This window comes from Pongo pygmaeus, chromosome 16 (assembly GCF_028885625.2).
Source record: "Pongo pygmaeus isolate AG05252 chromosome 16, NHGRI_mPonPyg2-v2.0_pri, whole genome shotgun sequence".
In the NCBI taxonomy this organism is placed as follows: Eukaryota; Metazoa; Chordata; class Mammalia; order Primates; family Hominidae; genus Pongo; species Pongo pygmaeus.
In genome coordinates this window covers 8757729-8775102 of record NC_072389.2, presented here as the reverse complement: position 1 = coordinate 8775102, position 17374 = coordinate 8757729, and positions in this window count along the sequence as shown.

Genomic DNA, 17374 nt, shown 5'->3' with positions numbered 1-17374 from the left:
TTCCCGATTCCGTTCCATTCCTTTCCATTTCACATTCAATTCCTTTCCACGTTCCATTCCATTCCATCCCACATTCCATTCCACATTCCATTTCACATTCCATTCCATTCCATTCTATTCCACTTTCCATTCCATTCCATTCCACATTCCATTCCATTCCATTCCACATTCCATTCCACATTCCATTCCATTCCATTCCAAATTCCATTCCATTCCATTCCACATTCCATTCCACTTTCCATTCCACATTCCTTTCCCTGTTCATTTCCATTCATTTCCTCGTTCCATTCCATTCCAGTGCATTCAACATTCCATTTCATTCTATTCAATTCCACTTTCCATTACATTCCATTGCATTCCACATTCCATTCAATTCCATTCCATTCCATTCCACGTTTCATTTCACATTCCATGCCACATTCCATTTCATTCCATTCCAGTATCCTTTCCAATTTCCATTCCATTTGATTCCACATTCCTTTCTATTCCATTCCACGTTCCATTCCAGAATGCATTACACATTCCATTCTAAGTTCCATTCCACTTTCCATTGCACATTCCATTCCACGTTCCATTCCACATTACATTCCACATTCCGTTCCACGTTGCATTCCATGTTCCATTCCATTCCATTACACGTTCCAATCCACATTCTATTCCATTCCATCCCAAGATTCATTCCACATTCCATTCCACATTCCATTCCACATTCCATTCCAGATTCCATTCCACATTCTCTTCCACTTTCCACTCCATATTGCATTTCACATTCCCTTTCACATACCATTCTGTTCCATTCACATTCCATTCCACATTCAATTCCATTCCATTCCACATCCAATACCACATTACATTCCTTTCCATTCCACGTTCCATTCCATTATTTTCACCTTCCATTCCTCATTCAATTACACGTCACATTCCATCCCATTCCACGTTCCATTCTATGTTTCAGTAGACATTCCATTCCATTCCATTCCACGTACCATTCTTCGTTACATTAGAGGTTCCATTCCACGTTCCATTCCACGTTCCATTCCATTCCATTGCACGTTACATTCCATATTCCATTCCATTCCATTCCATTCCATTCCACATTCCATTGCATTCCATTCAACATTCCTTTCCCCTCCATTCCACGTTCCATACCACGTTCCATTGCACATTCCACTCCACATTCTATTCCACATTCCATTCCATACCATTCCATTCCATTCCATTACACATTCCATTCCTTACCATTCCGCATTCCATTCCATTCCATTCCATCCCACATTCCTTTCCAATCCGTTCCACGTTCCATTCCATTACTTTTCATTCCATTCCACATTCAGACCATTCCATTGCATTCCACAATGCATTCCACGTACCATTCCACATTACATTCTATTCCACATTGCATTCCATTCCATTCCACATTCCATTCCATCCCATTCCACGGTCCATTCCATCCCTTTCCATTCCATTCCATTCCATTCCACATTCCATTCCATTCCATTCCAATCCACGTTCCATTCCATTGCATTCCAAGTTCAATTCCATTCCACATTGCATTCCATTGCATTCCACATTCCATTCCACATTGCATTACACATTCCATTCCATTCCATTCTATTTCATATTCCATTCCCCATTCAATTCCATTCAATTGCACGTTCCATTCCATTCCATTCTGTTCAATTCCACGTTCCAGTCAATTCCATTCCACATTCTATTCCATTCCATTCCACATTCCAATCCTGTCCATTCCAAATTCCATTCCATTCCATCCCTATCCCAATCCACATTCCATTCCATTCTATTCCATTCCATTCCATTCCGTTCCATTCCAGATTTCATTCCATATTGCAACCCATTCAATTCCCCATTCCATTCCATTCCTTTCCATTCCACATTCAAATCCACATTCCGCTCCGTTCCATTTGTTTGCACATTCCATTCCACATTCCATTCCATTCCTTTTCATATTCAATTCCATTCCATTCCACTCCGCATTCCATTCCACATTCCATTTCTTTCCATTTCACATTCTTTCCATTCCATTGCACATTCCCTGCTGCATTCTATTCCATTCTATTCCACATTCCATTGTACATTCCATTCCATTCCACATTCCTTTCCATTGCATTTCACGTTCCATTCTAATCCGTTCGACTTTCCTTTCCATGTTCCATTCATCGTTCCATTCCACTTTCCATTTCACTTGCCATTTCACATGCCATTCCATTCCATTCCAATTTCCATTCCACATTCCATACCATTCCATTCCATATTGAAGTGCACATTGCATTCCACATTCCAGTCCAGATTAGATTCCATTCCATTCTACTTTCCATTCCATTCCATCCCATTCCATTCCACATTCCATTCCAGATTCTATTCCTTTCCATTCCATTCCATATTCCATTCCATTCCATTCTACACTCCATTCCATTCCATTCCATTCCACATTCCATTCCATTCCATTCCACATTCCACTCCATTCCATTCCACATTCCATTTCATTTCTTCCCATTCCACATTCTATTCTATTTCACTTTCCACTCCATTCCATTCCACACCCCATTCAGTTCCCTTCCTTTCAATTCCACATTCCATTCCATTCCGTTAAAAATTCCATTCCACTTTCCACTCCATTCCATTCCACATTACATTCAGTTCCATTTCATTACATTCCATATTCCATTCCATTCCATTCCTTTCTGTTAAACTTTCCATTCCAGTTCATTCCAATCCACATTCTATTCCATTCCACAATCCATTCCATTTCATTCCATTCCACATTCTCTTCCATTCCTCATTACACTGCATTCCATTCCACATTCCATTCAATTCCATTCCTTTCCATTCCACATTCCCTTCCATTCCATTCCATTCCGCATTCCATTCCACTTCATTGCATTTCACGTTCTATTCCTTCGCATATTCCATTCCATTCCATTCCTCTCTACATTCCATTCAATTCCTCTCTACATTCCATTCAATTCCATTCCATTCCTTTCCATTTCACATTCAATTCCTTTCCACGTTCTATTACATTGCATCCCACATTCCATTCCACATTCCATTCCATTCCATTCTATTCCACATTCCATTCCATTCCATTCTACATTCCATTGCATTCCATTACAAATTTCATTCCATTACATTCCACATTCCATTCCACTTTCCATTCCACGTTCCTTTCCCTGTTCAATTCCATTCATTTCTTCGTTCCATTCCATTCCAGTGCATTCAACATTCCATTTCATTCTATTCAATTCCACTTTCCATTACATTCCATTGCATTCCACATTCCATTCAATTCCATTCCATTCCATTCCACGTTTCATTTCACATTCCATGCCACATTCCATTTCATTCCATTCCAGGTTCCCTTCCAATTTCCATTCCATTTGATTCCACGTTCCACACTACGTTCCATTCCTTTTTCCATTCCACTTTCCATTCCATTCCATTAAACGTTCCATTCGACATTCGATTGCACATTCCATTCCAAATTCCATTCCATTGCATTCCACGTTCCATTCCACATTCCATTGTACTTTTCATTCCAAGTTCCATTCCACACTACTTTCCACGTTCCATTCCAATTTCCATTCCATTCCATTCTAAGTTCCATTCCACATTCCTTTCCATTCCATTCCACGTTCCATTCCAGAATGCATTACACATTCCATTCTAAGTTCCATTCCACTTTCCGTTGTACATTCCATTCCACGTTCCATTCCACATTCCATTCCGCATTCCATTCCACGTGACATTCCATGTTCCATTCCATTCCATTACACGTTCCAATCCACATTCTATTCCATTCCATCCCAAGATTCATTCCACATTCCTTTCCACATTCCATTCCACATTCCATTCCAGATTCCATTCCACATTCTCTTCCACTTTCCACTCCATATTGCATTCCACATTCCCTTTCACATTCCTTTCTGTTCCATTCACATTTCATTCCACATTCCATTCCATTCCATTCCACATCCCATACTACATTTCATTCCTTTCCATTCCATTATTTTCACATTCCATTCCACATTCAATTACACGTCCCATTCCATCCCATTCCACGTTACATTCTATGTTTCATTAGACATTCCATTCCATTCCATTCCAAGTTCCATTCTTCGTTACGTTAGAGGTTCCATTCCACGTTCCATTCCACGTTCCATTCCATTCCATTGCACGTTACATTCCATATTCCATTCCATTCCACATTCTATTGCATTCCATTCAACATTGCATTCCACTCCATTCCACGTTCCATACCACGTTCCATTCCACGTTCTACTCCACATTCTATTCCACGTTCGAGTCCATACCATTCCATTCCATTCCATTCCATTCCACATTCCATACTTTACCATTCCGCATTCCATTCCATTCTATTCCATCCCACATTCCTTTCCAATCCATTCCACGTTCCATTCCATTCCTTTTCATTCCATTCCACATTCAGACCGTTCTATTCCATTCCACAATGCATTCCACATACCATTCCACATTACATTCTATGCCACATTGCTTTCCATTCCATTCCACATTCCATTCCATCCCATTCCACGGTCCATTCCATCCCTTTATATTCCATTCCATTCCATTACTTTCCATTACAAGTTCCATTCCACGTTCTATTCCTTTACATTCCACATACCATTCCATTCTATTCCACATTTCATACCACATTCCATTCTACCTTCCATTCCACGTTCCATTCCATTCCATTCCATACTATTCCATTCAATTCCATTCCACATTTCAGACAATACCATTCCATTCCACAGTGCATTCCATTCCATTCCACATTCCATTCCATTTTATTCTATGTTCCATTCCATTCCTTTCCATACTATTCCATTCCATTCCATTCCACATTTCAGACAATACCATTCCATTCCACAGTGCATTCCATTCCATTCCACATTCCATTCCATTTTATTCTATGTTCCATTCCATTCCATTCCATTCCATTACACATTCCACTCCACATTCCATTTCCTTCCATTCCACATTCCTTTTCCTTCCATTCCAAATTCCATTCCATTCCACATTCCTTTCCACATTCCATTCCACCTTCCATTCCAGGTTCCATTCCACATTCCATTCCATTCCTTTCCACATTCCACTACATTCTGTTAAACAGAACATTCCTTTCCATTCCACGTTACATTCCACATTCCATTCCGCCTTCCATTCCAAGTTCTCTTCCACATTCCATTCCACAATCCACTCCGTTCCATTCCATTACATTCCACATTCTATTTCACATTCCGTTCCATTCCTTTCCACATTCCATTCCTTATTCAATTTCATTCCATTCCACATTCCAGTCCATTCCATTACACCTTCCATTCCACTTTTCATTCCAGGTTGCATTCCACATTCTGTTCCAATTTCCATTCAAATTTCCATTCCACGTTCCACTCCAATCCATTCCACGTTCCGTTGCACATTTCATTCCATTCCATTCCACTTTCTATTCCACATTCCATTCCACATTCCATTCCGTTCCATTCCAAGTTCCATTACATTGCATTCCACATTCCATTCCACATTCCTTTCCATTCCATTTCACATTCCATTCCAAATTCCTTTCCATTCCATTCCACTTTCCAATCCACATTGCCTTGCATTACATTCCACATTCCATTCCGCATTCCAATCCAGTCCATTCGACGTTCCGTTTCACGTTCCCTTCCACAGCCCATTCCACATTCGATTCCACGTTCCATTCCATTCCATTCCACGTTCCAGTCCACTTTCCATTCCTTTCCATTGCACGTTCCATTCCACATTCCATTGCACATTCCATTCCACTTTCCATTCCATGTTCCATTCCACATTCCATTCCATTCCATTCCACATTCCATTCCACATTCCATTCCATGTTCCATTCCACATTCCATTCCATTTCATTCCACATTTCTTTCCACATTCCTTTCCAGATTTCATTCCACATTCCTTTTCACATTCCATTCCATTCCATTCCACATTCCATTCCACATTCCATCTAATTCCATTCCACAGCCGATACCACCTTCCATTCCAAATTCCATTCCATTCCTTTCCAGATTCCTTACCACATTCCATTCCATTCCATTCCACGTTGAGTTCCATTACATTCCACATTCCATTCCACTTTCCATTACATTCCATTCCACGTTCCTTCTACTTTCCATTTGACGTTCCATTCCTTTGCACTCCACGTTCCATTCTACTTTCTGTTAGTGGTTCCCTTCCAAGTTCCATTCCACCTTCCGTTTCTTTCCATTCCACATTACATTCCATATTCCATTCCATTGCATTCCACATTCTATTCCATTCCATTCAACATTCCATTCCATTCCACGTTCCAGTCAACCTTTCATTCCACATTCCATTTCGCATTCCATTCCATATTCTATTCCATTCCATTCCACGTTTCATTTCATTCCATTCCACGTTCCATTCCACGTTCCATTTCATTCCGTTCCACGTTCGATTCCACATTCCAATTCACATTCCATTACACCTTCCATTCCATTCCATTACATTCCACTCCACATTCCATTCCATTCCATTCCACTTTCCATTTAATTCAATTCCACATTCCATTCCACTCCATTGCATTCCATTCCGTTCCACATTCCATTCCACATTGCATTCCATACCATTCCGCATTCCATTCCATTCCATTCCACATTCCATTGCATTCCATTCCATTCCATTACACTTTCCAATGCACTTTCCATTCCCTTCCATTCCACATTCGATTCCTTTCCATTCCACATTCCATTCCATTTTGCTTTCCACGTTCCATTCCACTTTCCATTCGATTCCATTCCATTCCATTCCAGTCCATTCTGGATTCCTTTCCATTCCATTCTACATTATATTCGACATTCCCTTCCATTCCATTGAACATTGCATTCCACTCAATTCCACATTCCATTCCATTCCACATACCATTCCTTTCCTTTCCACATTCCATTCCACTTTCCATTCCATGTTCCATTCCACGTTCCATTCTAGGATCCATTCCATTCCATTCCAAGTTCCATTCCACATTATATTCCACATTCCAATCCATGTTCCGTTCCATTCCCTTAAACGCTCCTTTCCACTTTCCATTCCAGGTTCCTTTTCATTCCCTTCCACGTTCCTTTCCACTTTCCATTCCACGTTCCATTCCATTCCATTCCACGTTCCATTCCACGTTTCTTTCCATAACATTCCACATTCCATTCCATTCCTTTCCATTCCATTCCATTCCATTCCATTTTATTCCATTCCACATTCCATGCCACTTTCCTTTACCTTCCATTCCACATCCTTTCCATTCCATTCCACATTCCTTTGCATTCCATTCCACATTCCATTCTATATTCCATTCCACATTCCATTCCATTCCATTCCACATTACATACCATTCCATTCTATTTCACATTCCATTATTTTCGATTCCACTTTCCATACAATTCCGTTCCATTCCACATTCCATTTCTTTCCATTCTACATTCCATTCCATTCCATTCCAGATTCCAATCCTTTCCGTTCTATAACATTCCACTTTCTATTCCCTTCCATTCCACATTCCTTTCCATTCCTTTCCTCATTCCATTCCACGTTACATTCCACTTTCCATTCCATTCCATTGCACATTGTGTTCCACTCCATTCCACATTCCGTAACTTTCCCTTCCGTTCCATTCCGCATTAAGTTATATTCCATTCCATATTCTATTCTCATTCCATTCCATTGCATTCCACAATCAATTCCACATTCCATTCCATTCCATTCCACATTGTATTCCATTCGATTCCACATTACATTCCTTTCCGTTCCACATTACATTCCACATTCTGTTCCAAGTTCCATTCCAGGTTTCATTCCAAGTTCCATTCCACGTTCCTTTCCATTACACTATACCTTCCATTCCATATTCCATTCTATTTCATTACACTTTCCATTCCATATTCCTTTCCACATTCGTTTGCACATTCCATTGCTTTCCATTCCACATTCCATTCCACAGTCCATTCTACATTGCTTTGCATTCCATTCCACGTTCCATTCCATTCCATTCCACGTTCCATTCCATTCCATTCCATTCCACGTTGGATTCCATTCCATTTCACTTTCCATTCTGCTCCATTCGACATTCCATTCTCATTGCATTCCATTCCATTCCACATTCCATTGCACATTCCATTCCATTCCGCTCCACATTCCATTCCATTACTTTCCACTTTCCAATTCTTTGCACATTCCATTCCACGTTCCATTCCACATTGCATTCCATTCCATTTTACGTTGCATTACACATTCCATTCCACATTCCATTCCACTTTCCATTCCATTCCGTTCCACATTCCATTCTACACTCTACTCCACATTCCGTTCCACATTCCATTCCCTTCCACTCTACGTTTCATTCTACATTCCATTCCACATTTCATTCCAAATTGCAGTCCATTCCATTCCACATTCCATTCCACATTCCATTCCATATTCCATTACACATTCCATTCCACATTCCACTTCATTCCATTCCACATTCCATTCCATTCCCTTCCACGTTCCATTCCATTCCATTCCACATTTCATTCCACATTTCATTCCATTCAATTTCTCATTGCTTTCCGTTACATTCAACATTCCTTTCCACATTCCTTCCACTTTCCAATAAAGATTTCGTTCCTTAATCCATTCCACATTCTATTGCATTCCATTCCTCATTCCATTCCATTCCATTCCACATTGCATTCCATTTCATTTCACATTCCATTCTGTTCCGTTTCACATTTCTTTCCACATTCCATTCCACATTCCATTCCACATTCCTTTCCACATTCCATTCCACATTCTGTTCCATTCCATTCCACATTCGATTCTTCATTCCTTTCCACATTCCATTCCATTCCATTCCTCATTCCATTCCACCCCATTCCACGTTAATTTCCACGTTACTCTCACTATTCCATTACACGTTCCATTCCACCTTCCATTCCATTCCATTCCACATTCCCTTCCATGCAATTTCATATTCCATTCACCATTCCATTTCAGATTCCATTCCACATTCCATTCTATGCAATTTCACATTCCATTCCACATTCCATTTCACATTCCTTTCCACATTCCATTTTACATTCCATTCCATTCCACGTTCAATTCCATATTCAATTCCAATACATTTCACTTTCAATTCTACAATCCATTCCACATTCCATTCCACCTTGCTTTCCGTTCAATTCCACATTACATTCCACATTCCATTCCACATACCATCCCACATTCCATTGCGTTCCATTCCACATGACATTTCAGACTCCATTCCATATTGCATTCCATCTTCCATTCCGTTCCATTCGAAATTCCTTTCCACATTCCGTTCCCCATTCCATTCCTCATTCCATTCCATTCCATTCCAGATTCCATTCCACACTCCATTCCATTCCATTCCACATTCCATTCCCCATTCCATTGAATTCCATACACATTCCATTACATTCCATTCCTTGTTCCGTTCCATTCAATTTCACATTCCATTCCATTCCACGTCCTATTTAATTACATTCCATTCTATTACATTGCATTCCACATTCCATTCCGTTCCACGTTCCTTTCCATTCCATTACACATTCCATTCCACATTCCATTCGACGTTCTACTCCACCTTCCATTACACGTTCCATTCCACATTCTACTGCATTCTATTCCACTTTCCATTCCACTCCATTCCACATTCCATTCCTCATTCCATTCCATTCAATTCCACTTTGCATTCCGTTCCATTCCACATTCCATTCCACATTCCATTCCATTCCATTCCACATTCCATTCCATTTCATTCCACATTCCATTCCACATTCCATCAGATTTCATTAAACATTCCATTCTACTTTCCATTCCATTCAATTTCATTCCACTATCCTTTCAATTGCAAATTCCATTCCTCATTACATTCCTTTCCATTCCACATTCCATACCATTCCATTCCACAATACGTTCCATTCCATTCTGTACCACGTTTCATTCTGTTCCACATTCCATTCCATTCCATTCCATTCCATTCCATTCCACGTTCCATTCAATTCCATTCCACGTTTGATTCCATTCCATTACATGTTCCATTTCATTCTTCATACCATTGTATATAGCATTCCATTCCGTTCCACATTCCATTCCACATTCCATTATATTCCATTCCACATTCCATTCCACATTCCATTCTGTTCCATGCCACATTCCATTCCACATTCCTTTCTATTCCATTACACATTCGAGTACATTCCATTCAACATTCCATTCCATTCCATTTCACATTACATTTCATTTGACATTCCATTTAATTCCGTTTCATTACATTACTTAACTTTCCTCATTCAATACTATTCCATTCCAGATTCCATTCCATTCCATTACATTACATTGCATTGCATTCTACATTCCATTCCATTGCATTCCACAATCCATTCCATTCCATTCCATTTCATTCCACAATCCATTCCAATCCTTTCAACATTCCATTCCATTTCACATTCCATTTCATTCAATTCCATTCCACATTCCATTCAGTTCCATTCCATTCCACATTCCATTACATTCCATTTCACATTCCATTCCATTCCATTCCACATTTCATTCCATTACATTCCACATTCCATTCCACATTCCATTCCACTCCATATTCAATTCCACACACCATTCCATTGCAAATTTTATTCCATTCCATTCCACATTCCATTCCATTTCATTCCAGTCCATTGCACATCCCAATCCTCATTCCATTCCATTCCACATTCCATTTCATTCCATTCCACATTCCATTCCATTCCATTCCACATTCCTTTCCATTCCATTCCACATTCCATTCCATTCCATTCCGCATTCCATTGAATTCCTTTCCACATTCCATACGATTCCATTCCACATTCCATTCCATTCCATTCCATTCCTTTCCACATTCGATTCCATTCCATTCCACATTCCATACCGTTCCATTACACATTCTATTCCATTCCATTCCACATTACATTCCATTCCATTCCACATTCTATTCTTTTCCATGCCTTTCCTCATTCCATTCCCTTCCATTCCACATTCTATTCCATTCCATTTGATTCTATTCCACATTACATTCCATTTCATTCCTGATTCCATTCCATTCCACATTCCATTCCACTCCATTCCATATTCCGTTGCATTCCTTATCCCATTCCATTCCAATCCATTCAATTCCAATCCATTCCATTCCTTATTCCATTCCATTCCATTCGATATTCAATTTCACATACCGCTCCAGATTACATTCCATTCCACATTCTATTCCATATTTCTTTCCAAATTCCATGCCGCATTCCATTCCATTCCATTCCACGTTCCATTCCACGTGCCATTCCACGATCCATTCCATTCCATTCCACATTCCATTGAATTCCATTCCACATTGATTTTCATTCCATTGCACATTCTGCTCCACATTCCATTCCATTCCACATTCCATTCCATTCCATTCCGCATTCCATTGAATTCCTTTCCACATTCCATATGATTCCATTCCACATTCCATTCCATTCCATTCCATTCCTTTCCACATTCGATTCCATTCCATTCCACATTCCATACCGTTCCATTACACATTCTATTCCATTCCATTCCACATTACATTCCATTCCATTCCACATTCTATTCTTTTCCATGCCTTTCCTCATTCCATTCCCTTCCATTCCACATTCTATTCCATTCCATTCGATTCTATTCCACATTACATTCCATTTCATTCCTGATTCCATTCCATTCCACATTCCATTCCACTCCATTCCATATTCCATTCCATTCCTTATCCCATTCCATTCCAATCCATTCAATTCCAATCCATTCCATTCCTTATTCCATTCCATTCCATTCGATATTCAATTTCACATACCGCTCCAGATTACATTCCATTCCACATTCTATTCCATATTTCTTTCCAAATTCCATGCCGCATTCCATTCCATTCCATTCCACGTTCCATTCCACGTGCCATTCCACGATCCATTCCATTCTATTCCACATTCCATTGAATTCCATTCCACATTGATTTTCATTCCATTGCACATTCTGCTCCACATTACATTCCATTCCACATTCCATTCCATTCCATTTCTCATTCCATTCCATTCCATTCCACATTCCATTCTATTCCACATTCCATTTATCATTACACTCCATTCCATTCCACTTTCCATTCCACATTCCCTTCGATTCCATTCCATTCCAGGTTCCATTCAACGTTCTAGGCCATTTTCCATTCCTCGTTGCCTTCCACACTCCATTCCATTCCATTTCACATTCCATTCCACAATCCATTCCATTCCATTCCTCATTCCATTACGTAATCCACTCCATTCCATTCGACATTCCACTCCAAATTCCATTCAATTCAACTCCATTCCATCACACAATGCATTCCATTCCATTGCATTCCACGTTACATACCATTCCATTCCACATTCCATTCCATTCCATTCCATACCACAATCAATTCCGTTCCAAATTCCATTGCATTCCATTCAATTCCACGTTAAATTCATTTCCATATCACTTTTGATTCCATTCCATTACACGTACCATTTCATTCTACATTCCATTCCACATTGCATTCCATTCCATTCCGCATTCCATTCCACATTCCATTCTATTCCATTACACATTCCATTGAACATTGCATTCTATTCCATTCCACGTTCCATTCCACATTGCATTCCATTCGATTACACATTCGTTTACATTCCATTCCTCATTCCATTCAATTCCATTTCACATTCATTTCATTCCACGTTCCACTTAATTCCATTCCATAGCATTACATTAATTTCTTCATTCAATTCCATTCCATTCTAGATTCCATTCCATTCCATTCCATTCCATTCCATTCGATTTTACCTTCCATTCCATTCCATTCCAATTTCCGTTACATTCCATTCCATTCCATTCCAAATTCCATTCCAATCAATTGCGCATTCCATTCCATTCCACATTCCATTCTATTCCATTCCATTAGAAATTCCATTCCAGATTCCATTCCATTTCACATTCCATTTTGTTGCATGCCATTCCACTTTTCATTCAATTCCATTATATTCCACATTCCATTACATTCCATTGCACATTCCATTACATTCCATTGCACATTCCATTCCATTCCATTCTACATTCCATTCCATTACATTGCACATTCCATTCCATTCCATTCCACATTCCATACCACATTCCATTCCTTTCCATTCCACATTCCATTCCACATTCCTTTCCACTCAATATTCCATTCCACATACCATTAAACATTCCATTCCACACCTTTCTATTAAGTTCCCCATTCCATTCCACATTCCATTCCACTTCATTTCAAGTTCCATTCCGCATTCCATTCCATTTCATTCCACATTTCTTTCCTCATTCCATTCCCCGTTCCCGTCGACGTTCCTTTCTATTTTCTATTGCATGTTCATTACCATTACATTCCACTTTCCATTCCATTCGAAATTACATTCCATTCCATTCCACCTTCAATGCCATTCCATTCCACATTTCGTTCCATTCAATTCCATTCCACATTCCATTCCACATTGCATTCCATTCCATTCCACTTTCCGTTCCATTCCATTCCACATTTCATTCCATTCTCTTCCATATTCCATTCCATTCCGCATTCCATTCTATTCCATTCCACATTAAATCCCATTCCATTCCTCATTCCATTCCATTCCATTCCACATTCCACGTTCCATTCCACGTTCCACTCCATGTTCCACTCCATGTTCCATTCCATTCTATTCTGAGTTCCATTCCACATTCCATTCCACATTCCAACCATTCCATTCCACAATTCATTCCATTACTTTACACATTCCATTCCTTTCCATTCCATTCCATTCCACATTCCATTCCATTTCAATCCTTTCCATTCTATTTTCCGTTCCATTCCATTCCACATTCCATTCCATTCCACATTCCATTCCGTTCCATTCAATTCCCGTTTCCATTCCTTTCCATTCCATCCCAAATTCCATTCCACATTCCATTTCATTCAACATTCCATTGCATTCCATTCCACATTCCATTCGATTCCATTCCATTCCATTCCACATTGCGTTACACTTTGCATTCCATTCCATATTCCATTCGATTCCATTCCACATTCCATTCGATTCCATTCCACATTCCGTTCCTTTCCATTCCATTCCATTGAACATCCCATTCCACATTCCATTCCATTACATTTCAAAATCCATTCCATTCCATTACACATACCATTCAATTCCATACCACATTGCAGTCCATTCCATTCCACATTTCGTTCCATTACTTTCCACATTCCATTCCATTGAATTCCACATTCCATTTCATTCCATTCCATTCCATTCCTTTCCACATTCCGCTCCACTCCATTCCATTCCACATCCAATTCCATTCCATTCCATATTCCATTCCATTCCATTCCATATTGCATTAGACATTCCATTCCATTCCGCATTCCATTCCATTCCACTCCATTCCATTCCACATTAAATTCAATTCCATTCCAGCTTCCATTCCATTCCATGCCACATTCCTTTCCATTACTTTTCATTCTATTCCATTCCATATTCCATTCCATTCCATATTCCATTCCATTTCTTTCCATTCCACATTCCATTCAATTCCATTCCACATTCCATTCCATTCCATTCCATTCCATTCCATTCCACTTTCCATTCCGTTTCACTTTGCATTCCATTCCACTCCACTTTTCATCCATTTCATTCCACATTGCATTCAATTGCATTCCGCATTCAATTCCATTTCTTTCCACATTACATTCCATTCCTTTCCATTCCATTACACATTGCAATCCACATTGCATTAAATTCAACATTCAATTCCATTCCATTCCAAATTCTATTCCATTCCATTCCATTCCATATTCCATTCCATTCCATTTCACATTCCATTCCATTCCATTCCATATTCCATTCCATTCCATTCAACATTCCATTCCATTGCATTCCCCATTCCATTCCATTCCATTCCATTTCACATTCCATTCCGTATTGCATTCCATTTCACATTCCATTCCATTCCACTGCATTCCACATTCCATTCCATTCCATTCCATTCCACTCCAAATTCCATTCCACTCCAAATTCCATTCCGCATTCCATTACATTCTATTCCGCATTCCATTCCATTAAATTCCACTTTCCATTCTACTCCATTCCACATTCCTTTTCCTTAAGTACCACACTCCATTCCATTCCATGCCACATTCCACTACATTGCATTAGAAATTCCATTCCATTCCCTGCAACATTGTATTCCTTTACATTCCATGTTCCATTCCATTGCTTTCCGCATTCAATTCCATTCCACATTCCATTCCATTCCATTCAATATTTCTATCCATTCCATTCCACATTCCATTCCATTCCATTCCACATTTCATTCCATTTCACATTCCACTCCATTCCATTCCACACTTCATTCTATTCCATTCCTTTCCGTTAATTATTCCATTCCTCTTTCCCTTCAATTTCACATTCCATTCCATTCCACTCCATATTCCATTCCATCCCATTCCATTCCATCCCACATTCCTTTCCATTCCATTCCACATTCCATTCCATTCCTTTCCACATTCCATTCATTTCCGTTACATTCCTTTCCACATTGCATTCCATTCCATTCCATTCCACATTCCATTCTATTCTATTCCTCGTTCCATTCCATTCCATTTCATATTCCATTCCATTCTATTACACATTCCATTCCATTCTATTACTCATTTCAGTCCATTTTCCATTCCATTCCACTCCACATAACATTCCATTCCATTCCACTTTCCATTCAATTCCATTCCACATTCTGTTCCACATAACTTTCCATTGCATTCCATTCTATTCCACATTCCATTCTTTTCCACAATCCATTCCATGCCATTTTGCATTGCGTTCCATTCCGTTCCACATTCCGTTCCATCCCATTCTGCATTCCACGTTTCATTCCACTTTCCATTCCACGTTCCATTCCACGTTCTATTCCATGTTCCATTCCATTCCATTCTGCGTTCCGTTCCACATTTCGTTCCACATTCCATTCATTCCATTGCACTTTTCATTGCATTATATTCCACTTTCCATTCCTTTCCATTACATTCAATTCAACTTTCCTTTGCATTCCATTCCACTTTCCTTTGCATTCCATTCCATTCCATTCCACATTCCGTTCAATTCCATTCCACATTCCATTCCATTCCTTTCCACATTCCATTTTATTCCATTCCATTCAACATTCGATTCCATTCCACATTCCATTCCGTTCCATTCCAATCCCGATTCCGTTCCTTTCCTTTCCATTCCATTCCACATTCCATTCCACGTTGCACTCCATTCCACATTCCATTCCATTCCATTCCACATTCCCTTCCGTTACGTTCCTTTCCTTTCCTCATTGCTTTACAAATTCCTTTCCATTCCCTTTTCCATTTCATTCCATTCCATTTCTCATTCCTTTCCACACTCCATTCCATTCCATTCCATTCCACAATCCATACCTTTCCATTCCACATTCCATACCATTCCATTCCACATTCCATACCATTCCATTCCACATTCCATTCCATTGCATTCCACATTCCATTCCATTCCATTCCACATTCCATTCTATTCCAGTCCATTACAAAATCCATTCCATTGCACATTCCATTCCACATTCCATTCCATTCCATATTCCATTCCATTCCATTCCACATTGTATTCCATAGCATTCAAATTTCCAATCCATTCCATTCCACATTCCTTTCCATTCCACTTCCCATTCCATTCCATTTTAAATTCCATTGCACATTCTATTTCATTTTACATTTCATTCAATTTCATTCCGTTCCACTTTCCATTCTATTCCATTCCGTTCCCCATTCCATTCCATTCCATTCCAAATTCCATTCCATTGCATTGCATTCCATTCCACGTTCCATTACATTCCATTCCATTCCACATTCCATTTCATTTCATTCCATATTCCATTCCTTTCAATTCCATTCCGCATTCCATTCCACCATGCATTCCACTCCTTTCCACTTTCCATTCCATTCCCTTCCCCATTGCATTCCATTCAATTACATTCCACATTTCATTCCATGCCATTCTGCATTCAATTCCATTCCATTTCACATTCAATTTCATTCCAATCCACATTCCATTGATTTCCATTCCACATTCCACATTCCTTTAGACGTTTCATTCCACTTTGCTATCCACGGTCCATTCCACGTTCCACTCCATTCCATTCCACGTTTCATTCCACATGGCATTCCACATTCAAATCCATTCCATTCCACATTTTATTCGATTCCATTACACAT